Below are 19,923 nucleotides of genomic sequence, written 5' to 3'. Positions count from 1 at the left end.
AGAATTCTATCAGCCATTTTCTGTATCTTTAAAGAACAGAAAATAAGTCTTGACATAAGCTTGCTACACTGTAACATTATTGGACTAGTTCATGCACTGAGAATTCACAGCATCTGACATCGGATTAAACAGAGAATGGCCCAGCGTGGAATGGAGAGCATGGTCTGTGATCAAGGAGGTTTGACTGTACTGCTTATTAAACTTTCTCTCGGCTTAACTTTCCCATATGTACAAATGAACTAGTGATAACGATGCTTCCTCTACCTCATTTTTTTAAGACTCCAGTGAAATAATGTAAAACAACATAGCTTACAAACCACATAATATTAAATAAAGGGAATTATGTTAGCGCTACTGGATTAAGAACATCACATAGAACAGGGTTTCAGATCAAACTGTGTTACTAATTTGTATGTAAAAATATACACAAAGAGCTGACCGATTAAATGTGTAACATTGTAACATACACAAACATGCACACATACGTAAACACACATACATGTACTCTCTGATGTTTCATGTTTCAAATGAAGATGCTAACCAAAGACTAAAAGACAGAGGTGTCATTTCTAATATTCAGATTAAATCATTCTTCAAATATTTTATAAATGTAAAGGAAAGTTGCCTCATAAGTAAAAATATTCACGAAATCTTTAAGTTAAACACTTTTTACATTTTTGAAAGCCCTTTTTGTAAGTAATGAGATTGTTTTTCTGTTTAAGGTGTCTAAATAATGTACCCTTACAAACACAGCAACTGTTCATAGGTATTTCATACTTTAGTGGGTCCATTTTAAACTAATCAATTACCTTTTGTTTGTTTGTTTTATTTTGTTTTGTTTTGAGACAGAGTTTCACTCTGTTGCCTAAGCTGGAGTGCAGTGATGCAATCTCCGCTTACTGCAACCTCTGCTTCCGTGGTTCAGGTGATTCTCTTGCCTCAGCCTCCTGAGCTGCTGGGATTACAGGCGTGCAACACCACATCAGGCTAATTTTTGTATTTTTATTAGAGGCAGGATTTCACAATGTTGGCCAGGCCAGTCTCGGACTCCTGACCTCAAGTGATCCTCCCGCCTTGGCCTCCCAAAGCGCTGAGATTGCAGGCAATCAGTTACCTTTTATACAAAGTCTATAACAATGATTTTCCTATAAAGACTACTAAGACTACTTAATGTAGCATTTTTTAAAATAGTATTCCTGACTACTTGGGTGAACAGAAAAACAGAATGAGGAGGAGAAAGAGAATATAAAAATCAGTGTATTGTAGAGTACTTATTCTTACACTTCACTCTCAAGGGGCCCTGTTAACAATCAAGCTTACAGTCTACTCTTCTTTATTGAGAGACATTAAATAATGCATGCTTCACCATCAACCAGGTTCAATTATTTTTCCCATATACCTCTATACTTAGGAATTTGACTATTTCATGCATGCACACTTCCACATAGATATCCCTCAGGCAACTTCTTTTTTTTCTTTCTTTCTTTTTTTTTTTTTTTTTTTTGAGAGAGAGTCTTACTCTGTCGCCCAGGCTGGAGTGCAGTGGCGCTATCTTGGCTCACTGCAAACTCTGCCTCCTGGGTTCACGCCATTCTCCTGCCTCAGCACCTGGGACTACAGGCGCCCACTACTATGCCCGGCTAATTTTTTTGTATTTTTAGTAGAGGCAGGTTTTTACCATGTTAGCCAGGATGTTCTCGATCTTCTGACCTCGTGATCCGTCTACCTTGGCCTCCCAAAGTGCTGGGATTACAGGTGTGAGCCACCGCGCCCAGCCTCCCTCAGGCAACTTCAAATTTAACATGGCCAAACTGCAACTTAATCTTATATATTCTGCCTAGAGCCAGAAACAGTGGATTTGTCATTCATTGAATAGTACCTACTATGTGAGAGGTCCCCTTGCTGGTGCTGTAAATGCAACAGTGAGTAAGACACCTCCCCACCTCCTTCCCCTCTGCCTAGATGCCTCCTAAGATCCTCAACTCCATACTTAACTGTTAAACATCTCACAACTATTCTACTTTCCAAATAATTGTTATTTATCTGATCCTTTTAAATTCATCCATGACCATTTTTCAGTCCTCACCATATCCTGCCTGGAATAAACTCTCACCGACTTGGTTTTCTGTCTCCTGTCTTACCCACCATCCCAAATGTTACAGACTTTGACTGTAACAGAACTGATGTTTCTAAAACGCAAATTGGCTCAGAACCATCCTCAAACTTACCAAAAGACAAACAAAAATAAACAAAAAAATAGCACATGTATTAAACTTTTGTGATGTGGCTGGCTGTTGCTGGTTGTCTTAGCTTTTATTTGTCCTATACTTTGGCCATGTGAATCAATTACAGACGCCTAAACAGATTGTATTTTCTCAAGTCTCCACGCCTTTGCATAAGCTGCTTCTTTTGAACAACAATATCTTTTTCTCTAGTCCCATTTGTTTAGGAGTCACTTTCTCAACCTTCAAGGCTCAGCTGAAATATTACCTCCTCTTTAAAGACCTACCTGATGTCCCAGGCTGATTTTGATACTCTTTCCTTAATCTCCCACTGCACATTAATAAAATTCACCAGCAAACAACACTGAGATTATATGTATGTTTCCTCATATTACAATCTGCAGGAAGGACAAGAATATTTCTTTGCATATTTAAAATACCCAGTATGGCCACATGGGTGTACAAACTACATAAACTATAAATATTTGTTTAAAGAGTAAATTAATAAATATCCTTAAAAATATTCATGATAATATAACTTTTTATAGGACCATTATAGACTATGTATTTCTTCTTGTTTTTTACACTTCCTTAACCCATAAGTTTGATTTTCAACTAGGCAAACTGTGGTAGCTATAGGTAAAATCTAAACTTGGGTAGGGCAGAACTGTACAGAATAGATTCTTATTGGAAACTTTTACTCACTGGAAACTTTTTCATCTAAGCAAAAGCAGGTATAACTCTTTCCTTTTTTCCATTAAAAATATATAAAAATAGCATTCACTATTCTGTTCTTTGAACTGCAGAAGTGTCTGGCAAGTGGCATCAGCAAAAAGGTCTATCTGGTCCATGAGGTGGTGTTTTCAGAAGGCTGCAGGTGGCTAGAGGCTCAAGCAAATGCATTAGTTGAGCAAGCCGGCAGATGGCCCCTGTGATCTCTGCATCTGAAGTGATTATCTATAAACATACCTGCTCGCGCTACACAGCATGACTTGCAGCTACCAACATGAACTTTACACACCATGTGATACGTACGGTCTTTCATTTTCTTTCTCTCTCATTCCCTCTCTTTTTCTTTCTTTCTTTTAGAATTTCATATTTTTTATATGTTACTTAGGATGAGTAGATTAAAGCACTCAGAAGCCAACTATTTCAGTGATGATGACCACATATTGTTCCCTGTGTGCAAGACTTCTGTCTGTAAACTTAATTGATGATTTTAGACAGTAATGTAAAATTTGCTGTGAATTTTAGTGGTGTGTCCTTGGTACATCCAGTCAGCATATTCATTTTAGCCCATGCTTTGCAAGCAACCAGTCCTGTGTCCAGAGCTGAACAGTTTAATAAGTTGTTCACCTGATAAACTTGAATTAATTCCTGATTATACAAGCTTATTTTCAATGTGTGTTCAAATGAAGGACGGAATTCAGTAAAAATAGTGGGGGGAAAAAAGATCCTTAGAGTTAATATATGTTTTTTCTCTTTGCCTAATATTTTAAGACATGATTTCAACACTTGATTTTAGTATGATTTAATCTGTTAAAAAGTAAATGGGATTTACTCTTCTCCACTCTTCACACTAACTGGTTACTCGCTTTCTCTTAAATTTCACCAACTTTTTCAGGAAATATATTACTCATATATCTACTGACTGAATAGTCCTGTTAGGCTCAGACTACTTAAAAATTGTAGTATTGTAGCTATGTTCACCTGTGTAATGTATTTTAAAAACACACACATCAGATCATCTGCTAGGTGCTGAGAACGCAAAATTGAGAGCAGCTCCTCTCTCACCCGAGAGAAGAGCAGTCCACTAAATGAGTAATCACAGCTCTGCCTTATGACTTTGTGGTTCCTGCCTTTATATATCTGGAAAGCCCATCCGGTCTTTCATTGTGTAGAATTTAATTTGTCCTTTTTCTGTCTGGACCCTCATTACTTAGACCAAATGTCCTGAAATTTAGATGAAGAATTCCTTAAAATATGTTACTTGTATTTGGTAACTACTCTCCATCCTCCTGCTAGTAGGTAAACGCCTGTTGAATCTTGTAGAATGAGTGGCAAATGCTCAAAAAATCCTTGTTAAATTAAATTGAACTGATGTCAAAATCATTTCCACTAGCAGGAGCAGCACCGACTATGGCAGCAACAGAAGCAATAATTTGGAACAGTGTATAACCACTCCCCAATCAAGTTCTAATAATCCTTCTTATATGTAGAAGGAATGTATGTTGCATAATTTGATACATTTAAAACAATGAAATGTTTTGTCAGAAAAGCTCTTTCTACATACATATGAAATCTATTGAAATGTTAAAATAAATAATTTTCCATAAAAACTTTCTGTTTCATGCCTGACTTTTTGGCTGCATGTGTCAACAAATGCTGCTAATGATAATGATCTTGAATCTGTTTTGGTGAAAACATATAAATATGTGACAGTCTTGTGTCAGGAAAAAAAACAGTTTTCATTGATGGGCATGAAACTTAGGAAATAGAGTGGGCCTAGTGATTTGCACCTATAATCCCAGCTATTAGGGGGGCTGAGGCCAGAGGATCATTTGTTGCCAGGAGTTCGAGACCAGCCTGGGCAACATACCAAGACTCTGTCTCTAAAAACATAAATTCTGATTAATTAGCTGTGCATAGTGACATACACCTGTAGTCTCAGCTACTCAAGAGGCTGAGGCGGGATGATTGTTTGAGACCAGGAATTTGGGGCTTCAGTGAGCTATGACTGTACCACTGCACTCCTGCCTGGGCAACAAAGCAAGATCTTATCTCAAAGAAAAAATAAAAAGAGAAAGAGAGAGAGAGAAAAAGCAGCAGCCAAGGAAATTATCTCTGACTCAGAGAGTTATCAGAGTTATCATACCTCTTAAAGCTATCCTTTTACAACATCATTTTAAACAAGGGCTGAATCCCATCACAGACATTATATTAATATATTCAATTAAACATTATCAGTACAGATTTATGGTTTGCTATGCAGAGGTAGATTTACTCTGAAGCTAATGCAGGCTAAGATTTAGAGCCTCACGCTTGCATAGGTCATTCTAAAGTCCAAGAACTGGGGGGGCGGTTGTGGGCTTAGGAATGTAATGATAATTTTGTAAAATGTCCAAAATAAATTTTTATGTTATTTGAAGCTTTAAAATCCATATATTTTATGTCAGCCTGAGACCCCACAAAACTCATATCTACCCTTGGTTATTACTTTAAATGTTAGGTATGCTTCTAATGTCATTTGTCAATCAAATCAAACTTAGCTTGAAAAAAAAAAGTACTTTCTCATTGATCTCCCTGATATAATCAGGTACATTCAGTCTACAGACAGAAGCTTGAAAATATGTTAAATAATACGGTAAAAATTTCATTGTTATCCATTCATGTTACAACCATATTAATGGGCAGCTCTAACTCAGATCAATCACTACCATTTATTTATTCCGGGTAATATCTTGGGGCCTAGGGAACCAAAAGCTGCATGCCAATGTACGGGAAACACGCAGGTGCAATCAACACCACATGTATTTATAACGTGTTTTAAACTGAACATCCAGTATCCTAGTATAATATGCTGGTTAACATATTCTACTGCTATATGTACTTTTACAAATTTTATTTCTTATGTTGAAAAGTTTAATTTTGTTTTAATTTTTGTGTTACTTTCTTAAGTAGAAAGGAACTCTTCTAAAGGAAAGAATTTTGCAATCATAATTTTCATGCTTTTTATTTGGCAATATCAAAATCAGAATAAAATTAATACTCCCTCCATAATGTATACAATGAACTCAAAACTAATGTCACTAGGAAAATGATATATATTAAGTTTCCCTAAACTCCATTAGATATTTTTTCATTGTTTTGTCACTTAGTTTTTTTTTTCTTTTTTTCAAAGATTTTAGAGGTTTTCTCCTATATAAGTAATATCTACTGCATTGGGCAGAGCTGTCTTAGAATGCAGGCTAAGAATTTATTGTTAATGTACCTTCTACCAATAAAAGCTCTACGCTAAAGAATGTGATTCTTAAATGACCAGTATTTGCCTCAAAAATGACTCAATTAACTCCATGCTACAACTTTAACCAGACATATTTTTACTAAATTGTATTTAACGTTGTACATAACCTTATCTACAACACTGTCATCATATTCTAATAAAATGATACAATTTTCATGCTATCTCTACAGAACACTATATGTCATATTTGTTCCCATTATTTGAGAATCGCCTAATAATATATATATATGACATATATTGTATGACAAATATGCTTGTTTTAGACAAGTCATGGTTCTCTAATAATCAGTTTCATAAAACATACTGGATTCAGCCAAATTATAATTTAAATGTACTGCTTTGCAAGTAGATTGTTGCAATAAGTTAACCAAAATTCTAGTTAACTAAAAATCAACCCAAAAGTCATTAATTGAACTGCAGTTGCCACAGATATCATAAAAGAACAAAAGTTCAATTTCCTGATTATTATTTATTTATTCATCTGCCTATTATAAACATCTTCCTCTGGAAGGGAGTTATAATGGCTTACAAGGACTCTAAGTATAATGTAACACATAAATGAACAAGGGTAAAAAATGTGTAGTCACAGAAAAGAATTAGTAATGGGAGGGAATGAAAACACGCTACGCAGAACTTCTCGACATATTTGTTACGTCACAAATCAAGTTCCGAGAATTGTGGCAAAAATCAAAAGCTTAGCGATTTAAGGATTCAACACGGAGATGAAGTGGAATGATTCCTGATATAAGGACCACTTAACGACTTTTCTCAAGGAATTCATAAAAAGAATACTGCGGAATGAAATTAACTAGATTAAGGTCAGTATTTCTATAGTAGACATAAAGAGGGATGTTCTAGGACTTTTTCTCCTAATGGTATATTTTAACTGCAGTCCAACACCAATATGGCAAAGAGCACTTCACCCACTGGAATTATATGGTGGGTCAGATAATTCACCAACTTTGTGAGAAGCTGATTCTCCTTTCTTCTCATACGCTACTTACTCCAAACTAGCCACGCTGGCCTTTTCTACTTCCTCAAGCATAGTAGGCCACTCCTGCTTAAGAGTCTGTGCTCTTGATGTTTCCAGTGCCTGAAATTCACTTTCCCCAGGTGTCCACTTTGTTCATTCCTGCATTTCTCTCTGGGCTTTGTAAAAATATCACTTTAGGTGAAGCTGACCACCCTTTTAAAAATTACAACTTTTCAGCTAAGCACGGTGGCTCATGCCTGTAATCTCAGCACTTTGGGAAGCTGAGATGGGTGATTGAGCCTAGAGATTTGAGAGCAAACTGGGCAACTTGGCAAAACCCAATCTCTACAAAAAAAAAAAAAAAAAAAAAAAATAGCTGCGGGTGGTAATGCCTGTGGTCCCAGCTACTCAAGCAGCTGAGGAGGGAGCATCCCTAGAGCCAGGAAGGTGGAAGTTGTTGTGAGCCGAGATCACACCATTGCACTCCAGCCTGAACAGAGCCTGACTCTGTCTCAAATAAATAAATAAATAAATAAAATAAAAATCATGACTTCTCCATTGACAGCCTATTTCTATTTTCTTACGTGCTTTATCTACAGTATTTATCAGCATCTATTACACTCTTTTTTAAATTTGATTTTGTTGTATCCCTCACTAGAATGTAAACTGTGTCATATTCTTGGTGTCTTTCTCTATCTTCATTTTCAGCTATTAAGACTACTCCTTAAATAGCTGTAGTCAGGATTTTCATGAAAAAGGTTAGACTAATAAAATACGGTGTCAGGCACTTGTGAACCCCCATTGCAGCCTACATCAGTGACCCTCAAGGTGCTATCTTCAGCCCACCAACGTCCTCTCAAATTCTACGGAAATTTTTGGACCACTGAATTTTCCATAGAAACTATATACTATTAAGGGTTAGTGCAAGTACCTGACTAATGTGGTATTCATAATCTAAAGTTAAGACACAATGGTCATTTGTAGATTAACTTGAAGTTCTACAAGAGACATGGCTGTTAAGAAATAGTGCATTATTTTGCCAACCTCCTATGTTGTATATGTGCATAAAGTGATTTAAAAATCCTTTGTTTTCAGAAAGGATGCTGGATGATGAGTGATGTTATAAGCTTTTCAGAATGTTCAACTATTGCTATTCTTGCTTATAATTATCTTTCTGTTAATTTATCTTTTGTTATTGTCAATTTTCTTTTCTCTGGATTGTTCATTTGGTTGGATTCATTATCTAATAACAGAATGTTGAAGTGTTCATGCACTGTGGTCCAAATGCTTACTCTTTCCTGAATAGATAGAGTTGATATTTATTATTGCAGGAATTTGTGTTTGGCATTTCACCTACTCAATAGAATGTATTTATCTGTGGTCACTCTTGAACATACACAGAGCAGCATAACATCTGAGTGTTCTGATTCACACATTCCCAACTAAGGTTGAAGAAAGCAACACCCCTATCTATCCTCATTCCGCTTCCATATTGTAAACAGTTATCCCTTTTGCAGTCTGTTTTGTGACACATTTTTCCTATTTTGTACTTTCTGTTTGTGGTTTTGCTGTTTAAAATGACCCCCAGATATAGCGCTGAAATGCTGTCCAGTGTTCCTAGGCACAAAAAGGCTGTGATGTGCCTTAGGGAAGAAACATGTATGTTAAGTGAGCTTTTCCAGGCATTAGTTATAGTGTGTTGTCTGTGAGTTTAATGTTAATGAATCAATAGAATATATTAAATAATGTATTAAATTACACAGAAACACACATAAGGCACAGTTAAGAGTTGATCAGTTCATGAAAACGTTGGGAGCATAGTCTCACAAGAATCTAATCTCGTATTTCCCCTAAGAGCAATGGTTCCCTATGCACCAATTCAGTGTTCATGGTGTCTTCATAGAAATAACTATCATAGATGAGAGTCAACTGTACTTGAATTATCACCCATCCAAAAGAAAATTTTGCTCTATTTTAATATACTTGTAAACCCCACATTCCAATTCTATCTACAAATAGAAATCCGGCTGAGTGAGGTGCCTCATGCCTGTAATCCCAGCACTTTGGGAGGCCGAGGCAGGTGGATCACTTGAAGTTAGGAGTTCAAGACCAGCTTGGCGAAACCCCGTCTCTACTAAAAATACAAAAATTTGTTGGGTGTGGTGGCGCATGCCTGTAATCCCAGCTATTCAGGAGGCTGAGGTGGCAGAATTGCTTGAACCTGGGAGGCGGAGGTTGCAGTGAGCCAAGATAGCGCCACTGCGCTACAGCCTGGGCAATGGAGTGAGACTCTGTCTCAAAAAAAAAAAAAAAAAAAAAAAAAAAAAAAAAAAAAAAAAAAGGAAAGAAAGAAAAAGAGAAAGAAATCAACCAATAGGGTAGCTAGAAAGGTTGTTTGCTCTATTTGTAGTTCTCCTCTTAAGTATCAGTCAGACAGCTATTAAGATGTGACAGAATGATTTTAAAAAAGGAATAGAATGCAAAAAGTGGAAAAGGTAAGAAAAAGGATTTGAATTACATGTATTATGTTTTGTATTTCCTTCTCTCCAATAACGTAGCCTTTTAAAATGTCTAAAATGTGAAATAATTCCAAACTTGTACCAAAAAAGCCACATTCAAGTATATAAAATATTCTGTGTAAAAATAGTTAGGTTATGTATGCTTGCATATATTTGTATGTAATTTATATGTATGGTCAGATTATTTCATGCTATTTAAAACATAAAATTTAAATGTTAACCTGATTCCTTATTTAAATTAATGCTGCTTTTCCCAATCATGTTTTACTGCCTGCCAAATGTGGTTGACATAAAATTAAATATATTTGAAATATATACAAAGAAAAGTAAGATGAGGCTAATCTATGTAAAAGGGCAGTAAGCACCACTCTCGAATCTGAGGATTCAGTGTCAGTTCTCTGATAAACTGGCAATGATGTAGCCATGAGACAGAATCGAATTTAAGTTCTGCCAGATGTATCTCCTAAAACACTGAAACAGATGCAATTCTTCCTATTCCAACACCATCTTGGGAAGATTCTTATTTGTGTTTTATAGCTGCATTGACTTCCGAAGAGTACTGATGAAGAACATACGCGACTCAAGTGAAGATGGGACCATAGCTAGTGCAAATAAATGAGCATCAGAAATTTGGACAGAAAAATCCTCCTCTTTTCTCTGAAAAAAAAAAAAAACAGGAATAGAGAGAGGCAAACAAGGCAGTTAAGGGTGCAAAACTGAAGGAGGAATTCTATCTCTGCAGTGGGCAACTGCTAACCCTACCCTTGTTTTTCCCTGAGAGTGTCAGCTTTCTTAAGAGTGAGACGCCCGGGGCAAAAAATTTTAAAAGGTGCTCACTCTCAGAGTCCTTTAAGTGCTGATTGCAGAAGAGGAGAATTGAAGGATGGTGGATATCCTGGGAATAAAAAGAAACCAGTTTCCTCTGTGCAGTTTTTCCTGGTTTGGTTTTGTAATTTAGCCCATCATGTTCTACATTTCTGTAGGAATTCAGGGTTATATGCTTTTGAGTCAGCATGGCACTAGGCTTTTTTTTTTTTTTTTTTTTTTTTTGAGACAGAGTCTCATTCTGTCACCCATGCTGGAGTGCAGTAGCATGATCTCGGCTCACTGCAACCTCTCCCTCCTGGGTTCAAGGGATTCTCCTGCCTCAGCCTCCCGAGTAGCTGGGACTACAGGCACACACCACCATGACCGGCTAATTTTTTTGTATTTTTAGTAGAGACTGGGTTTCGCCATGTTGCCCAGGCTGGTTTCAAACTCCCGAGCTCAGGCAGTTGGCACCCCCTCGCCCTGCTTTTTTTGTTTTTTGGGTTTCTTTGGAGATGGAGTCTCGCTCTGTCGCCCAGGCGGAGTGCAGTGGAACCATCTCGGCTCACTGCAACCTCCATTTCCCAGGTTCAAGTTATTCTCCTGCCTTAGCCTCCTGAGTAGCTGTGATTACAGGTGCGTGTCACCACGCCCAGCTAATTTTTGTATTTTTAGTAGAGAGGGGGTTTCACCATATTGGCCAGGCTGGTCTCAAACTCCTGAACCTCATGATCCACCCGCCTCGGCTTTCCAAAGTGCTGGGATTATAGGCGTGAGCCACCATGCCCGGCTGGCACTAGTTCTAAATAAAAATAGTAATGATAGACACAGGTATCCTTAGCATTTTCTTGTAGATCAGCATAAAATATAAAGGGAAACTCATTTAGCCCCTGAAAAATACAGACTAAAATTGCTAAATGGCTGATAACACTTCTCAATGAGATACAATCAAGCTCTGACAAATGTGAATCTAGAATTTAGCTTTTCTAAGGAGACACTGCAACAAACCAACAAAGGTGGCACTTGCAATGGCCATATTCTTATATACTCTTTAAAATTTAAAAATTACATAATAGTTATAATTTGGTGAGTAGTAATTGTACTCTGGTGGTGGGTGGGAGGAGAGCATGCATTCCTACTAGAATTTTCATTTCATAAATGGCAGGGAGTAAGGAGGAAGCATGTTACCCTATGTAGTGATGAAATTGTCATGCAAATACAAGTATGCTTTCCACTTAACCAGATGCTTCTGCTTGGATGGATAAAACATAAATATATCCATTTGAGTGGATAAATTTGTTTCGGGTTTGGAGAGTTTTACTTTTCACCTGTAGGCTAGTCCCACTGCAGAGATCATATAATAAATCTCCTTTTGGAGACTCTGGAGCTTTCAGTGGGTTTAACATGCATTTTATCAAGAAACCTTGAGTATTTGCATACTCAAATGTAAAGAGTTTGCCCTAAAATTCATGTACTTTTCATCTGGATATAGTCAACCAACATAATTATTTTTGTTTATGAAGAAATACTCATCTTCACATTTCCTTCAGCTTCATATTGCAGAATTACACTACAGGAAGCCCCTGTGGATAATTACTTTCAGCATCAAGTCTTTCATTTTATTTAATTTGTGAAAAGAAGAGAAAAATAATCTCTGATCTTCATTTTTCTTCTGTTTTTTTCTAGAACACCTGCCTACCCAAACTGATTTGTTAGCAATGGCAGCTCCTAAAAGCCTGGCAATAGTTCCCCTTTTGGACAGTCTATGCCCCTCCCTCTACATGTCAGTAAAACTAATAGAACTGTAAAATACTTGGTTTCTACTCATTTATTTTTCCAAAGGTATAAAAATGCCTGTTTATAGAAGTATGTAAATTATATCAAGATGTTCAGCACCTTTTCCCTGCAAACTGTCAGAATTTCACCACTCTAAAAATGCAATATATTAATTTTGAATACTTAAGCTGCTGATATTTAAATGCTACCACTTGTGGAACTGAAATGAATTTGTCAAACTCAGATTCTGAATTTAGAACTTTATGAAGTATAGGATTGGTAAACCTCGGCGATATGATAGGTTGGAGCCAGACTTCAATGAATTCGATGATTCAATGAAGTTCTGACCTAAGGCATGGTCAAGAAAAAGAGAGAGAAAGAAGGAGAGAGAGTGAGAGAAAATTAACTGAGAGATTAACAAGCAATCTCATTTATCTAGTTCCATTAAGCATCACTTTTCTTCAGTAGAATCCTAATGACACTAGAATCTCTTGCCTCCTGGGAAACTCTCAAGAATTTCATTAGCTTTCAGGATTTGAAAAGTATTTGAGAATAGAACAATCCTCTCTCCCTCTCTCTTTCTCTCTCTCTTCTCTCTCTCTCTCTCCCTCTGTGTGTATGTGTATGTGTGTGTGTTCTGCACTTTCTTCAAATGTGTGATTTGAAAAGCTGTCCCATGTAATTTTAATTCTGATTTGATTCTGAATATGTAAACTATTAAAACAGCAGCCAAATCCTGGAAGTGTTTCTGGTATATATAAAATATTATTTGCTGGGCACAGTGGTGTGCGCCTGTGGTCCCAGGTAATGACAAGACTCCATCTCTAAACAAAAATAAAATAAAGTATAAAATAACATGTATCACTCTTCAATAATTGCCAAAAGATATTTCCCAAGTATTACTCAAAAACAGTTACCAAAAGGGATGTATGTGTTGCCAGTTCTGTTCTTACTCTAATAATTTATAAATATAACTAACATCTGCTCTTTCCATCAGAAATAACTCTTATTTAACATTTAATACTTTCTATATTTCAAAGCATTTCAGCAGGAGTTATCTGATTCAAAGCTGACTCCAACTTGGAGGAGGAGGGATACCTGGCATAACAGTCCCTTTTTGATAGACGAGAGAACAAGCAAAGGTAATTTAAAGGACTTGGCTGTTGTCACCAAGTGGCCAATGTGATGACTCTTGCTTGAGTTCATCCTTGTTTTTTCCTTAGACCATACTTGTCCAACCCAAGGCCCACAGGCTACATGCAGCCCAGCACAAATTAATAAACTTTCTTAAAACATTATGTATATTTTTTCTTTAGTTCATCAACTGTCATTAGTGTTACTGTATTTTATGTTTGGTCCAAGACAATTCTTCTTCTTTCAACGTGGTCCAAGGAAGACAAAAGATTGGACATCCCTGCCTTATCCTTTAGGTTGTTTTAAAAATATGCTTGAAAATAAAACACCTGAATTAGGCCAGTTATAGAAAGTAGCAATTGAATGCAAAATAAAAATATGTACCACTACTATTAACAACTAATACTTAACGAATGTTTGCTGTATATAAAACAAGAAGTTCTTTACATATATTAACTTATTTAGTCTTGATAACAATTGTATTACATGATACCTATTGTTAAACCCATTTTACAGAAATTAAGCGGAGAAAAGCTGAGCCATTTCAAAGTTAATAGCAATGCTGAGACTCACAGTCATATCTTCCACACCCAGCACCACAGTGAAAACTACGAGGCTAAACTTCCTCTCTATGCACTGGCATAATCATAATTCATTATTATCTACGCCATCTGTGTTAGGTAACATAGCCAAAGACAATCATACAACATAGGAACTGCTGTATAACTTCCAATTCTCTATGAGAAAACAAAACAAAAAGCTTCCATCTTTCCATCTTATTTTTCTAAAATCTTTACTTTCTGGGTTCAACACTCATTTCCTGTCTGTATCTTCAATACTTTACTTATCAGGAAACAAACTGAAATCTTCTTACTATCTTCGCTTTGAGAGAGAAGGATGGATCATACATTGAACATTCCAGATACCCACAAACAACCTAGCTCTTTTCTCCCTTCCCCGCCTCTTTTGCTATTATTTATTTCCTTCAGCTTGCTTTATGGAAGATTTTAAAATAAAGCCAGGACCATCAAGGGAATTAGAGAGATGGTGATATTCATGATCCTGCATCATCAGGGTGGTATAACCATCATTCAAATCCAGACCTCTCTTTCTCCCAGGCCCCACATCTTTCCACTGGACTAGACTATCCTGGAACCCAGGGCTCTCAACATTATCTGAGATACGACAGTAGCTGTAGACACTCCCAATGACAGCCCCGAGGAAATCGTGCTGACTCAAGTATAACAGATTCAGTACCATATGGAAAATGAAGTGTCAGGCCCCCACAGCTGTGCAATGTATTACCACTGCAATAGGCTATCATTCTGCTTAGAGGAGAGAGCATTTGAAAAAGGTCGTTTTAATTTGTAAAACCAAATAAGAATGTGGAAGATCTGAAGGGAAGGGTAAGCAAAAGCAAATAATGGAATTTGCTATGAAAGAAGAGATATTGGGTTTCTCATTTAACATTTTTTAAGAAAAATAATTTTTGGAGAGAGACATTTTGGCATAAAAATGTTTAATTTTATTATAGCTTCCTTCAAGGTATTCACTAGTTATTTCTAATCATATATATTTAGTCTCAAATCCTATTTTTTCTTAGGTTTTCCTCAAGAGATGATCATAATATTAATAACAGTAATAATAATAATAATATCATGGCTTATATTAATAGAGGGATAGAATTTGTGCCAATATCAACAGAAATAAAAATCTTGATTTTTATTTTTTGAATTGACTTATGAATTATCACAGATTATTGAGGTTCAATGCTGACCTTCATATTTTAGGATGCTGAGAAGCAAGCCCAGCTAAGTATAAGGACAGTTTGAGAAGTCATGTCATACAAAATGCTTGGGAGCAATAATTATTTCATTTTTTTAAGTGTTCATTTAAAATTAGGGTGGGGGTGTAAAAATGCTGCCTTCAAATATTTGAATAGCCAAATGTAATTTCACCTCCTAGAAATAAGTATCATCCTAAAACTCAAAATCCTCTCACAGCAATGCTCATGGTTTCATAAGCGTCCCATACATGCAGTAACCATCCACTGAGAACATACAGATATTACGCTTGGATTGGACACAATCCCTTTCCTCATTAAGCTTCACTAACTTTTAAAAATACATTTTCATACCATATTTCAGGCTTTCATGTGCATTTGTATTTCTTTTTATGTGTACAACAGCCTTGTGAGGTTAGTATTGTTGTTCCTATTTTATAAATGAATAAAATGAGGAAATAGGCTGTTTGCTTGAAGTCGCATCATTTGTAAGTTAGGGAGCCAGTATGCACACCCAAATCATGTGACTCTGAAATGTGTATTTTTAAGACAATTCCTGCTTCCACTAAGAGATGGACCTCAGGCTACCTGATCATTCATCAGGGATTTGTACAAAGAATTTCTGTATTCAGGAACCTAAAGTAAATGAGTTTCAAAGCCCAAAACACTCTAATATTAAAACACAATAATAAGAACAATATATTCTTTCTTTTTAGTGAAAATATGTGATATTCATATAATATTTATATTCAAGTTTAAGGCATTTATATAATTTGATAAAATCATTACATGTGATTTATGTGTCTTTTAGGACCAAAATTATACAATTTATACATTTTGGTGAATTCCAAGATGATGCTTGGAAAAATAATAAAAAGAGCTGTTGTATGACTGTTGAACCTCTGAGGTAGCTTAAACTCCTTCCTCCTTAAACTTTCTACTCCTTACACACATGCCTTAGCTCTGGTTGAGCACAAAGTTAAAAGTGAAGTAAAAAACTGAAAAACTGGACTTTATCGATGTACCCAGAGTTAACAGAGAAATTAAACATAAATTGGAAGCCACAGACAGTGTGAAGAGAGCAGCACTGAGAAAAATATACATATATTATAAGATGTTAATCATTCGAATATTGTTTTGGTCATAAATATCCACTGTGAAATCTTAATTGGATCGTAAACAGAATGCGCTTCCTCCTCTGACCTTAACCCTGAATCCACACTCACTCATATGTATTTTCCATCATCAGTCAAGAAGATAACTTAGCCTTTGTAATAAAGCTTGTGTTTTTAATTTTAATAGCAAGCTTTAAACTGTACCTCATCATTAGATGTTAAACTTGTAAAAATCACTGTTCTAAGGTTGTGTCTATGTCCTATAGTGCAGTTCCTTTTATTTTATACCATATTACAGACTCTATGTTTCATTATAAGCCTTATGTATGACTTTAGCTTTACAAATGTGATAATTTTCATCTATTTCTTTGGTAATCATTTTTAACTGTTGATGGCTACATGTTCTTAGGTATAATTAAATCCAATCGCAATGACTAGAACTCCCCAGTATCTGCTTCTCCAGATTAAGCAAAACATATCAGTTAACCACCTAAATTCAGCTCTTACGATTCAGTTGAGAAAATTATGTAAACTGCATCAGGGATAGAGTAGATGAGAAATACAGAACTGAGTTTCTCAGATATTTTATGGGAAAGAAAATGCCGATTTTTATCTTATTTCTTCTTCATTTCAAAGAATCAAGTGCGGAATGTGTAATCTTTTCTTCTCCATACACATTCCACTCCAATATGGACCCTTAAATGACTCACAAATCAGAAAAATCTAATTTAAGCATGGTTTGACTAATTTCACTGGTGATCATCACAAATCTTTCAAACTCACATCTGTTGAACATTATGTATGTGTTGTCCAAATTTTGATTGTGTGTTTTCAGTTAAATACCTTAAAACATGTCAGCATTTTAACGAAGGAGATAAGCAAACATTCTAAGGGAAGCATTCTTATCAGATAATTCTGCACTGTTTACACACACAACTTGCTAGAATGATGTTAATCATTTTGGTTCTGGTACTTTAATTACCATTCCTATAACACAGCCCCATCTTGAGAAATTACTCTTCTGCATTTATCTTACAAAAGACAAAGATTCTAGCCTAACTAGAAATGGAGATGGCCTCCCCATACTGGTTTGTTTTCCCCCAATGTCGTTTGGCTCTCTCTCTTTTCTCGTTTGCATGGCAAAAGGACAGAAGGTAATTCTCAGGCTCTTGGCCTGAGACCTACAGCTGATTGAAGCAAACGTGGGTAAAATTTCTAAACCTTCAGTTAAACTATTTTTCTAATACTGTTTTTTTTTTCTTTTGAGGCAGAGTCTCACTTTGTAGACCAGGCTGGAGTGCAGTGGCATGATCTTGGCTCACTGCAGCCTCCACCTCTCGGGCTCAAGTGATTCTTCTTCCTCAGCCTCTCAAGCAGCTGGGATTACAACAGGCACATGCGATGACGTCCGGCTAATTTTTTGTTTGTTTGTTTTTTATTTTTATTTTATTTTATTTTTTTAGTAGAGATGGGGTTTCACCATGTTGGCCAGGCTGGTCTCAAACTCCTGATTTCAAGAGATCCACACATCTCGGCCTCTCAAAATGCTGGGATTACATGCGTGAGCCACTGTTTCTGGCTCTAATACATTTTTGAAATTGCTATGTAAACTTCTACTTGTTAAAACTAAACTATAGATTACATTATTATTGTCAACAATTACTTGTTATTCGTTCATTTCTTATGAATTATAATGAATTTAGGTATTTGCTATGAACTGAGTTGTGACCCTCCCCCTTTCAGAATTCATAAACTGAAACCCTAACTCCCAATGTGACTGATTTGTAGGTATGTCTTTTGCAAGTTAACTAAGGTTAAATGAGATTGTATGGTTGGGACCTGAATCCCGTAATACTGATAGCCTCATTAAAACAGTAAGACATTTTTCTCTTCTGCCATAACAGGACATGGAGAAGGCTGTGCTGTCCTCATGCCAAGAGCACTCACCAGAAACTGACTTTGCTGGCACTTTGTGGACTTCTCAGCCAGAACGATGAGAAAGAAATTTCTATTGTTTAAGTTATCTAATCTGATATTTTGTTATGGAAACCAGAACAGACAAATACACACTGAAATTATATCTATCTTCAAAATATGATTGGTTGGTATTATGACAAAGTAGTATTCACTTTAGTTCTAACTCTTCTAAAATTTTAAGATTTGAAAAAATGATAATTATTCAATGTAGACTTCTGATATGCCTTCTAGCTCTTCTCAATTATAATTCTAATGCTGTTCCATTATTCTACTAATTTTATTACCAAACATATATATTACTTGAACTCTAATATAAGAACATCACCTTTCTAATTCACAAGGCTTTCCAAAGATTTAATAAGTACTGACTAGGCAACAGGAATATACGTTTTAAACAAGAATAATTAGAAGAAACTGTCATTACTAATTTATTTCAACATTGAATGAAATTCCATGAGTTGTTTAGATTTCAACCCTGTAAATACATTAACATGTAATACATCAGATTGTAATGTCTTGTGTTAGTTCTTTAACTTATAGGATTCTAAGTGTTTATTATTCCAAAACAATGTTTCATTTGTAATTATGATGGCTAAGTATTTGGGGCCCAACCTCACAATGCAAAACAATTATTTAGATTTTGTAGGCAATGTGGGGAGAAAGCTCTTATTTTAACCTCTGTATTAGTGAAACTTTCTTGCAATTCTGGACTATAAAGAATACTATTGCATGGTTCAGAAAAAAAGTAATAAGCAAAATCAATTGCCCTTTGGCATCTTAAATTGATGTATTTTTGAGAAACAGTCAATTGCTGCATAAAATTATGAACATTACCTAACTGTCTTATAGATTTAAATCTGGCTCACACTCCTCATTCTAAACATGGACAACAGATTGTACTGAATCAACCCTTGCACCTCCCTCAAACCAGCAGTAGTATTTATTCCCATCTGTAATGAGAGTTTAGGTTATTTTATAGCTCTTTCAAGATTTTAGAGCTTTCAGATAATGTTCATTCCGTGAAGGAACCTGGCAGACACCACCTTAACCAAGGGATCAAATTCATCATCATTATGAATGAGTCACGTCAACATCCTCTATCTTCTGACGTGATACAGTGAGAAGGGAAAAGCATCACTTCTGTCTTATACTTGCCAAAAATACATTCCCTGAAACATATGCATTAAGAAGAAACACGAGACAGGCCCACATTATAAAATGTTCTACCCAATTATGGGTCAAGAATGACAACGAAAGACTAACGAACTATTCCAGACTGGAAAATATAAGGAAACAGGACAGATGAAAGGTGTGATATTGAACTGGTTCCTGCCAGAAACAAGTATTTAATATTTTATTAGAACAACTGGCAAATTTTGAATATATGCTGTTAATCAGTAAATAGTATTGTACCAATGTTAATTTCCTAGCTTAAATAATTGCTGTAGTCACGTAAGATATTACTATTTGCAAAAGCTGGATTAGAGAATAGCACTTTGTAACTTATTTATAAGTTTGAAATTAGTTCAAAATAAAAAAGTTTAAAACTTTACCAATTTGATCACATTTTACAGATGAGAAAATCAAAACTTA

The 19,923-nt window shown here is 35.8% G+C and overlaps 1 protein-coding gene and 1 long non-coding RNA gene across 3 annotated transcripts in view; one reads left to right on the top strand and one right to left on the bottom strand.

Moving 5' to 3' along the window:
• The window catches only part of CDH7 (cadherin 7), a 129,979-nt gene that overhangs the window by 90,622 nt on the left and 19,434 nt on the right, over positions 1-19,923 (bottom strand). The window lies entirely within an intron of this gene.
• On the top strand, positions 6,775-18,667 carry LOC129528210 (uncharacterized). Its single transcript, XR_008673433.1, has 3 exons — positions 6,775-7,064; positions 13,362-13,463; positions 18,258-18,667. It is a non-coding gene; the product is annotated as an uncharacterized lncRNA (long non-coding RNA).

Source organism: Gorilla gorilla, chromosome 17, assembly GCF_029281585.2.
Source record: "Gorilla gorilla gorilla isolate KB3781 chromosome 17, NHGRI_mGorGor1-v2.1_pri, whole genome shotgun sequence".
NCBI classification, from domain to species: Eukaryota; Metazoa; Chordata; class Mammalia; order Primates; family Hominidae; genus Gorilla; species Gorilla gorilla.
Note: the sequence above shows the minus strand (reverse complement) of the source record. Positions and strands in the feature narration are given on the sequence as shown.